Raw genomic sequence first — 10,716 nt, 5'->3', positions numbered from 1 at the left:
TACTAGACTGTTTTGGACTCTTTACTAGTGAGTGTGATCACAATAATACACTATTTTGGACTAAAAAAAATGGGCAAGCCGTTCTTGTGTACAACAATACAGGTCTCCAATTAAAGACCACTTTTGACACCTGGGTTTCCATGGTCTTTAGCAGCTTTGGTCTGCAATTAGAATAATAAAGATAAAAGGCATTTGTTAATTTGGGACCACAAAAAAGTGGTTTTTGATTGGAGGTGGTTTTTAATTGGAGAAATCTATAATTAGAGCAAGGCCTGTATTACCGTAAGGATGCTCATGCAGTTTTTATAGTACATCCAGGAAATTTCAATGAATATGATGTTTGTAGTAACTAAAGGCAGGGGCATATGCTGGCTTCATCCTTGGTGGGGTGTGTGAAACATTGACAATGCAGAACTGGGTGGGGTGGGGGGTTCGAAAATTGAGAGTGCGGAACTAAATCTCTTCCAATGAAAACATAATGGTCATTTTCAGTATTTTAACTCACTTAGGTGAACTAATTTGCTGCCATTGGGGCAGTGTCCACACCTGTCTCTTATACACATCTAGATGTGTATAAGAGACAGACCCTATGCTATCCAAAGGTGTAGCTGATTGCATTTGTGATCAACTTTCATCTATCAATGATACAAGAGTACACACACATTCTATCTCACCTTCCTTCCCCAGCACACAATTTAGGATCAATGCTGTTTCATTCTTTCTATTGATCTAGAAGTAGAATACTGTATGTGGCAAAGACAAGCCAAACCAGTCACTCGTCGCAAATCGTGTTTCAGAGATAATGGCTAAAATGTGCTGAAATATCAAGATTTTTTAAATCTATTTTATTGGACTAAACTAACATTTATATATCTATAAGTCATGCTATGCTGTTACTTTCCTTATTTTAAATGTTAAAACAACATTTTTTAACCATTTGGTGATGGTTTTGCCCAAAAAGTGTCCAAAATCATAAAATTTGAAGGCTGATTTCTCAAATATTGTTCTTTCAACAGATGTATGTTTAAACTCATGTAACTAAATAACAAAATGTCGGATTTAAATGATTTTTTTTAACCATGTTAGCTCTCATTTTACCCTGTATTAATAACTAAAAAATGATTTTTGCGGCAAGTGACTGGTTTGGCTTGTCTTTGCCACATATGTACTAATGTCATGATAAATGGAAACATGTCACATCTGGAAATCAAAACCATTATTTTATATTAGAATACTATAGTATTTTAATACCCGAATGGCAGAAGATTTAATTGACTAAAGTGGAATGTATGTCAATAATGTTATAATTCAATGTAAATTTTCAGCTGTCTTTAATTAGGTTTTCCCTAAGGCTCTATATATTTGGTACAGTGCCATCAAAAAGTCAAGCAAAAATGCAAAACAGAATCATAATTTATAATTGAGAACAATGGTTGCTTCACTCGCTAGAGGCACTGTTCCAAAGTGGTCCAATGGATATTGTATTGAAATTATAATCTGAAATTCAGGTTTGTCTTGAATTAGCAACTAAATATTGTTACTCAAAATATAACATGCATACTGTATTTCCTTGACCTCTGTTCTCTTATATTATTGCACCAGTAATTGGAGCAAACACTTTAATATTGTAGCATTACGTAATGTTGTTGCAGTAATCAGTGCATTGATGTTTGAACCTACCAACAAAGTACTTATAATAGCAAGATGCGATATACGCTTAACAAATAGAAGCATCAGTATTCAGTAAAAAGAAGCATAAAAAGTAATCATTTTTTAGAGAGGCCATCCTAGTTGTTACCATGACTGTTACAGAATTTGCACACAGATGTGCTGCCTTTTTTTTAACTATCTTTCATGTCAAATTTGAAAAGTAATCACTTTTGCAAGAGGGCTCACTCACTGTGTTATTACAGAATGTGCATGCAGAAATAGCGGAGAATGCTAACTTGTCCTTGCCTATCTTGTCTTTGTCTACTAGTTACCCACTTACAATCTTGGGTGTAGTGACACTGCAGTAGATGAAAACCATTGCCCAAAGACAAGCAAAATGCACAGCGAGAGCTTGAACTGCTAACCTCAAGGTTGAGGTACTCGGAGCTCCAACTAGCTAGAAATGCAGCAAATGCAACACTTGGCAAGAATAGAATTGCCAAGTGTTTAACATTAATTTATCATCATATTTTTGTGATGAAATTTTGTGAATTAGGAATTCAATAAAATGCAAAACAATTAGTCATGTACAAGAAATATAATTGATAGACTTTAAATGATCAGTCTGACAAAAATGAGAGTAGAAAGTGAATTACTGCAATAAAAGTGAGACAGATTAAAAATTTATAAAACACTATGATTAATGCCAAAAAAACCCTATTTTTTCCCCTTCAGGATTAAAACATGTGATCATTTTACCTCTGAGCTGCTCTGTCAACAATATGACTATTGAGATATTATCTTTGATATCTATTGTTTTGTATTGCATTGAATATGTACATTTTTAAGGAAAGTAATAAACATACAGTTTGTAATGAATTTGCGTGAACATTTTTTTTGTTGGTCTTTGTCTCTTTTGTTATAATAATTTGTTGGCATCCAAAAAAATACAGGATGAAAGTGTGTGTTAAAACATAGTTGTTATTGAAAGCTTTGGAATTTGGATCTATTATGCTCAGACTGATATGTCGGTTTCGGACAACAGACAATAGGTAGCCTTTGATTTGTGTGAAGACGCAACCTAGAGCGGAATCACTCATCTTTGACCGTTGTTTTACGTTATCTGCACAACGTAAATTTGACCAAATTGCTCCCTAAAATCCATGTGATGAGAGGAGAGCTTAACGTTCTCGCATGTGCAGATGACTTCTTAATGACGTCATAACGTTCTACGGCATACCGTCGTGCAATCTAAAGCTCCCCTCTGCAGTGTGTATTTTGAAATTTCCAAGAATTACTTTAGTATGCAAGCGAAAGAAAGTGGCATTTCTACACAGTAAATGACATTTATGTTATTTGCAAAACTCATTTAAAGATACTGTATACTCTCTGTCATGAGCTAAAGAATTTTTTTAAAATTAAATCATTTGGATTGCCTAATTTGTGTGAGAAAATTGCTCATAAATGTGTGAGAAAATGTAAAAATCCTTTTTAATTGTACTTGCACCTCATATTTTACATTTCCATTCTTCCTAAGAATAGATATTGTAGTAATATAACTTGTACACACTTTCACACTTAGGTTTAAGTTCAATGTATAGCGCAAATTAAGCACTCCCCCCAAAAAAGCTCACACCTCCCAGGCTCCACCACTAGAAATTTGATTAACAAAAAATTAGGCTAAAGTAATCAGCTCAACGTATTTTTCCAGCTAATACCCCTCATTGAGCTGCCATACATTGATAAGTCTTTGAATCTTCGGCTTTGCCCTCCAGAGTTTACTCAGTTAAAATGTTGAGGAACTTACTATTGATTTGAATATACAATTTACTTTTTATATATTATATATAGGGCTGTAATAATATCAATAAGTAGTCATATTCAAGCCCATTGATGAGAGGAAGGCCATTTATTTTGGTTGACACGAACAACTTTTTAAAAAATGACAATTTCTATCAGATGTGAAGCCAGATGTAATAATAAGCCATAAATATGGCTGAAATGAACAAATTTTAAAAAATGACAATTTCTATCAAAGATGTGATCAGAGATGCAATAATATAAGCAATAAAAAAAAAAATAGGCACTGCCCGGATTTGAACCGGGGATCTCCTGTTTACTAGACAGGCGCTTTAACCAACTAAGCCACAGCGCCGCGGTGATAAACCAAGGAAAATTGTGGGTATAAAAAGAATGATTATATTAAAGGCTGTTTCATTTTGTGCTTAGGGGTAATTGGTTTTTAATTACATATTTCAAATATGACTGTTAATTCATAGGTTTCAAATATTTAGCTTGTTTTGTCACATACAGCATTTTAAAGATATTTAATTGTTTATTTCAATGTTATGAATGTATTCATCAGGCAAGCTTAGGATTTGCTTAAATCCTGTTGTTGTGAATAGTGGCGTCGGCCGCCGACTCGCGGAGCTTACTCTCTGTACAATGGTTGGTTCAATGAAATTCTCGAACTTCTCAAAAAAGTTATCAAAGCAGAGTGTGTTTAGAAATAGCAGATTGTGTTTAGAAATGTTGTGTCGGCAGAGAACGATTGTGTGCTGTTTTCCTAAATAAGGACGAAACCAGTTTTTCTTCTATAACCAGTTTTTAATCATGTATGTATTAATAATTGATTGTTTCCTCATTTGTTTTACATCAGATGGTATATAGGCTAGGCTATTGTAAAGAAAGTAAAAAGTAAGTCAGTGCAAGATCCGGGATATGACTTCTTCGGCCGCCTACACCTTCGGCCGCGCGAGATTTATATGGAGCGCCAGTTGGGCATTTCTCCACACCGCATGCTGTGGCGGCCTTTGCTAAACTACATAATTGCTGTCATGTCGCACAGTAATATTTACGTATTTATTTTAGGTATTGTATGTATATAAATAATTGCTTTCATGTACAGTAGTATTTACTTATTTATTTCAGGTATGTGGATTTCTTTTTAAGTGTCTTACATTGAAAAATTGTAATTCTTCAGAATATTTGTTTTACAGAACAGTATTGTTATTTATTATACAATTTGAAACTGTAGGCCTATAAAGTGTGTTATTTACAAGAGTTGGAAAAAGAAATCTAGAGTAAATTTGTCAATCATTAGTCAATAAAAATTCTTTAGGAATATCTCATGCCCTTAATGTACATACCCTATACTTTATATCATTAAAACCAATCAATTTATTGGTGATTTAAAATTCAGGTCTTTATATTTACATTACTGAATAGTAAACAAGTGCACATGTAAAAAATGAGATCTATAATCGATCGATAACAAGCAATGATGTTTACCTTTAACAATTATCGTCAAAATGTTTAAAAATCTTGCAAATATGTTGCTTGTGTTAACCATGGTGTAAGTGGCAGCGCAAAGTTTGCCATGTTTAATTCGTTACGATTTTTTCACAAATTATATAATTTTATTACTGAAAACACACTATTAATATTAATTGTTGTGACATGTTCTGTGTGTATAGGCCTATATTGTAACAATGTAAGCTTGAGTGTTTCTGAAGTTGAGGTTAAGAATTGAATAGATATAAGCGCTCATTCAACCACTGTATATCAGCATGACAAACAATAGCGCATATTCAACCTCCAATCGGCAAAGCACTCAAAGGGCGCTCCATACATTTTGGTGTTCGACAGGGCGCGGCCGAAGGTGTCGGCGGCCGAAGTTGGCCTAAAGCCAAGATCCCTGGCCGTCCGGCCCATTCATGTTGTTGTCACTGGTTTTTTTTAGGATGCGGAAAATGAATGCACCTCTCTCTGGTTTTGTGAATAACTTTATTGAACGCTAGTCCTGCATGCCTTGGGCTATGCCCAGTTTTTAGTGTGTATTGGTAGAATTAAGTTTTAATTATTTATATTTATTATTGTCAGATTGCTTAATATTTAAATAGGCCCTCCTAGTAGGCCTAGCCTAGGCCGGTAGCAGGTCAAAACTAGAATAACCAAAATGGCACTGACCAAAACGGCAAAACGGAACCTGGTAGGTTCCAACACTGCGCTGATTACTAGCCGCAATATTATGGAGATATAATTTAATTTAATAATTTCATTTAATGTTCAATGTGTTCCATATGTGTTTGATCCAATGACCGGGGTAATAATGTGAAGCGTTTAGAGGCTTTGTTAAGACATTAAGCGCTATAAAAGAACGACATATTATTATTATTATTACTGTTATTATTATTATTATTATTATTATTATATTATTATTGTTATTATTATATTATAATTATTATTATAAATTATTGATTTACCTACCATCCTGCTTTGTAATGCACATTCGGTGCGTAACAAACTCGATGAACTACATATATTCCTAAACAAGGAAGAAATTGATATAGGCCTATAGCAGTAATCACCAAATCATGGTTTTCACCTCACCATCACCCAAATCAAGTCAAAATTCCTAATTATTCATTGTTCTCTAAGTGACGATAGGCATGGTGGGGGGAGGGGGCGTAACTGTTTACTTGAAAGATTACATGAATGATCAACCACTTAAAGCCCCATTTCCGGCAAAATTTCAATTTTTAAGAAAAATCTAATTTTTGTATAATGTTATAAAGATTTATAAATATAATACGGAATTGCTAGTTTAACTGAATTTAGACATTCCTAAGAATGAAAAAAATGTAAAATAAGACTGAAATTTGATTTTTTGTGTTCCACACAAAAAATAAATGCGGATGAATTTTTCATGTTCATTTTGCGATAGGTCGTGAGAAGAAATATCGTAGGCGCCGAAAACATTAGCCTATCCAACACTGCTGGCTAGGCCTAGCCTTACCTCGATTTTTAGGTTCGGTTATCACACATAAAAACGGCCGACATGATATTTTCCGTTGCTAGTATTGACACTTGTGAAATATAATATTTCATAGGAATTATATCAAATTTGTTAAAAAACTGATTCTGACTGAGATTTTGACACTTAAACAAACATATCTCAGCCTAACCGAACGACCGCATTGTGCGAGATGCGAAGTACAAAAAGTAATCGCATTAGAGAGGGCGCACTTTATTGACTGTATAAAGTATACATAAAAGCGAGAGTATTCCAGTGGATGCGATCTACAACCTCTGAATTTGCCTAGTAACGATGAATTCGTCGAGAAAATGGTAATATTTTATGAGAAATAGTCTTTATTTCTCATTTTTTTTATTCTTTTGCGTAAAACTAAAATTCATGCCAATATTTTTCCATGATTTATAATAATTGGAGTAATGCAAATGCATATTTTCTAAAAAAAGTCATTTTTAGTGAAATTTTGCCGGGAATGGGGCTTTAATAACATTACTGTACCCCCAGAACTTGAAGTTATTTGGATTCAACTAAGGCCGCATAGACTCCCGAGGGGGATTTCACAAATTGTTTTGTGCGGTGTTTACATAGTCACTAATTCCCCACATCAAGCATTAATATTAGAACATCATCTGATTGAAATCATGGATGGTATTCGTTCATGGTCACCTGAAACAGGTTTTTGTGTGATGGGAGATTTCAACCTGATGAACATTATGAACGGAACCAATCTTAAACAAGTCGTTAAACTCTGTTAAATTTCACACACGTGGCAACGTTACATTGGATTTGATACAAACTTACCTCGACAATTATTTTTGCGCACCCTCTGATTTTGCTCCTCTAGGGAAAAGCAACCACCTGTCCGTGTTGTGGAAACCCAAGATCAGAACGGTGAATAATACAGTGAAGAAAATCAAAGTTGTCCATTTTATCCAACAAGAATTTGCAACTTCGGGCGCTGGATTTCCAGCCAGGATTGAACAGATATCACAAGCTGTACATCCACCCAAGGGAAAATGGATAAAATTATATGAGCTTCTGGACACTGCTATTAATGAGTTTTTCCCAATTAAAGTAGTTAAGATATATAAATCGGATAAACCTTCGGTTACTCAAGCTTTGCGGGACTTAATTGATAGGGGACAGTTTGCCCTTTTTTAATAACACTGCTGAATGGAGGAAACTTAGAAATGCAGTTGAGAGGGAAAGTTGCTAAACTCAAGGCCATTTATTTCTGTAATTGTGTTAAGCACTTACAGTGTAACGAATCACGCATGTGGGCATACACAAATTAAGATCGTGGCAAATATGGGTAATAATAATTAATACTTAATGTTCCAGTTCAGGGTCTTCTGTCCTCAGATCATGTTGGTATTGCTAATGCAATAAATGGCCAATTCACCAGCATTGCCTGAGGGTAACCACCTGTAGATTATGACATTCTTCCTGCCTATCTTCCTTCTGTTGATAGTATTCCGCAAATTCAGCCCTGACAGGTAGGATCCAAACCAGTCTAAGGCACCATCAAGGATCTGTCTCTTATACACATCTAGATGTGTATAAGAGACAGCTATAAGGGAACAGTTGAATTAAGGGAGCCTTTTTTCTGATATTCTTTGTTCCTTTAGAGAAGTCAGGCTGCCTCTCCAATGGAAAAAAGCCATAGTCGTACCCGTCCCTAAAAATCAGCTGCCAAGTATCGACATGAGGAGACCTATTTCTCTTACCCCCACATTTGCAAAAGTTGCTAAAGTGTTTGTATGTAAGTAACTGGATACTTAATGACATCAGTCTGAGTCTATGTATTGACATTAAACAGTATGGCAATGTGAAGGGAACCTCCACCTGTCACTACTTGGTGCGCCGTTCATGACCTGTGCTCTGCGGCTGAGAGAAGTGGCAACATTGGGACGGTTGTACTTACAGATTTCACTAAGGCTTTTGACCTCATAAATCACAATGTGCTAATATCCAAAATGATTGATATTGGAATCCGTAGGTCGATTGTCCCATGGGTTTGTGACTTCCTTAGTCACAGAGAGCAGTGTGTTAAATACAATAATTCTATGTCTTTTTTGTTTTTCTCAAGGGTTGTGTCCCACAAGGGACTAAGCTCGCGGAACTTTAGCTCTTCAGATTATGATCAATGATGCTGCAATGGGTTCTAAAACCAAGTACTTAAAGTATGTTGATGATCTGTCTTTTTATGAAAATCGACTTATATCACAAAAAGGCTTCTTGCAGAATGACCTTAATCAATTTCATGAGTGGTGTATTAATAATTCTCTGCTTTTAAATCCTAGTAAATGTAACGCTATGCAATAACCTCTGCTAAGTGTAATATCCCTGACCAAAGTTTATAAATCCCATATTGTTGTGAATCCCATATTGATTTTTGTGACGAGGCTTTACATAGCCGTCGGAAGCATTTTGCAAGTGGTCCGGCCATTTTAATAAGAGTGGGCGTGAGTGGGTGGTGGGGTGCAACACATTTTTTTCACCATGGTTGAAAAAATGGCTCCTCAGTCGGAAAAAAGCGCATGCATAATTTTAGAAAAATTATTGTCTTCACTTTTAATTTAAGGGTTACATTTTTTTTATGGAAGTAGGCCTAATCAGGGCCGGCTTGGCCATTATACCTTTGCCAAAATTTTATAATAGTTATTTGTTATTTTATATTATACCTCTAAACAATTTCAAAATCAATCTTAAATATTGAAATTAAGGATTGTCAATAAAGTTAAAATGTACACGGCAATACAATAAATTGTGTTATATATTACTTACACGTAGATATATTAGCCAATGCACTGTTTTGTGTATAGCGTTTTTTTCTATTGAATGACGATAATGTTAGTGGCAATGTTAGTAATATTTTAATAGAAAGACAAGTTGATGTCTGGCTACTAAGAAATGTTTAATTAAGAATAAATAAGAGCATGCAGTTACTGTACAACCATTTTAAAACATTTAATGTATTATTTTTAAATTTCCATCTAAATAGAGAAATCTAAAGACCACATTTAGTACCCATGAGTTCCAAGTCTCCCGTAGAGTCTTGAAATGGGGTCTCCTGGAAACTGGCAGGAAGATCTCCCACATATTTTTCCCGAAATAAACCATCTCCCCCAAATCCATGATGATATTTGCATGCTTTAACAAGTTTTGAAACTGTAATATCAATTGCCTGCGCAGCAGTTAGTACCAATCAATAATGGTTATCACCATTCTTAATTCCCCTCTGAATAGAGATATTAAAGACTACTTTTAAAGCCGGTCTTTAATTATATTGATTCAAATTAGAGACCAAATGTGCTAAAGACCACTAAAACCCTGGTCCCAAAAAGGATTTTTAATTGGTGGTATGGAGGGAGACCTGTGATAGGATTGAGAAAAAGTGGTCCGGCCAAAGCCGGTGCGGCCGATGCGGTTCCGACGGCCCTGCTTTAATTTTAGTTTTGACTTATTGCCGTTTTAGTTTATTGTCGTTTTGACCAGAAACCCCTAGCCATGTGTAATTAATAATTTAGGCCTAGGCTAGCCAAGGCGATGTAAAATAAATTAATTGGTTAGAATCCCCTCCCTACCATCAGAGAGGCCACGACCTGATTTTTTAAAATTTTTTACAAAACACTCACAAACTCCATGTTTGTTTACCACCCATCCGCACACTACTGTATACAATACAATACAAATCTTTCTTTATTCTGGAAAGCTCATTTCAATACAACTGATGTACTTGGTCTCCCAAGAGATCCAGATTAAGAAAAAATAATTTAACAAAATAACAGATGAAAGAGGATGAAAAGAGGTAAAAACAATAAAACAATGCACCAACGAAATTAAAATGTTTAAAAATCAACTTAATTAATAGTTTGGAAATGTTTATGAACATCAACTGGAAGGTCATTCCAGAGCATTAATGCTCGGTATCGGAAGGTTCTCTTCCCATGAGTATTTTTCCATGTTGGAATTATCAAAGTATTTGTGGATTGACTATTTTTTGGGTGGAGTGGTTAGTTAAATATAATGGGTCAGACCCCTATAGACATTTAAGTACCATAATTTTAATATCGTTTTCCCATCTGTCATGAACACACTTCCAATTTAACATGGACATTAATTCAGTAATAGAGGTGTACATATCAGCATAAAGAAGGATTCTAGCAAGTCTAGAAGACTTTGAAGATGATTAATATTTTCAGAGCTACAATTTGACCAAACATTACTACAATAATCAAAACAAGGAA

At 34.9% G+C, this 10,716-nt stretch overlaps 1 non-coding gene across 1 annotated transcript; it reads right to left on the bottom strand.

Annotated features, from left to right (window-relative positions):
* Positions 1–3,731: 3,731 nt before the first annotated feature.
* On the bottom strand, positions 3,732–3,805 carry Trnat-agu. The gene has a single exon. It is a non-coding gene; the product is annotated as a tRNA-Thr (tRNA).
* Positions 3,806–10,716: the final 6,911 nt, after the last annotated feature.

The sequence above is a fragment of the Anneissia japonica genome, unplaced genomic scaffold (genome assembly GCF_011630105.1).
Source record: "Anneissia japonica isolate Jap-2015-1 unplaced genomic scaffold, ASM1163010v1 scaffold1165_len1893470_cov193, whole genome shotgun sequence".
Lineage (NCBI taxonomy): Eukaryota > Metazoa > Echinodermata > Crinoidea > Comatulida > Comatulidae > Anneissia > Anneissia japonica.
This window is presented reverse-complemented; position numbering and strand designations above follow the sequence as displayed.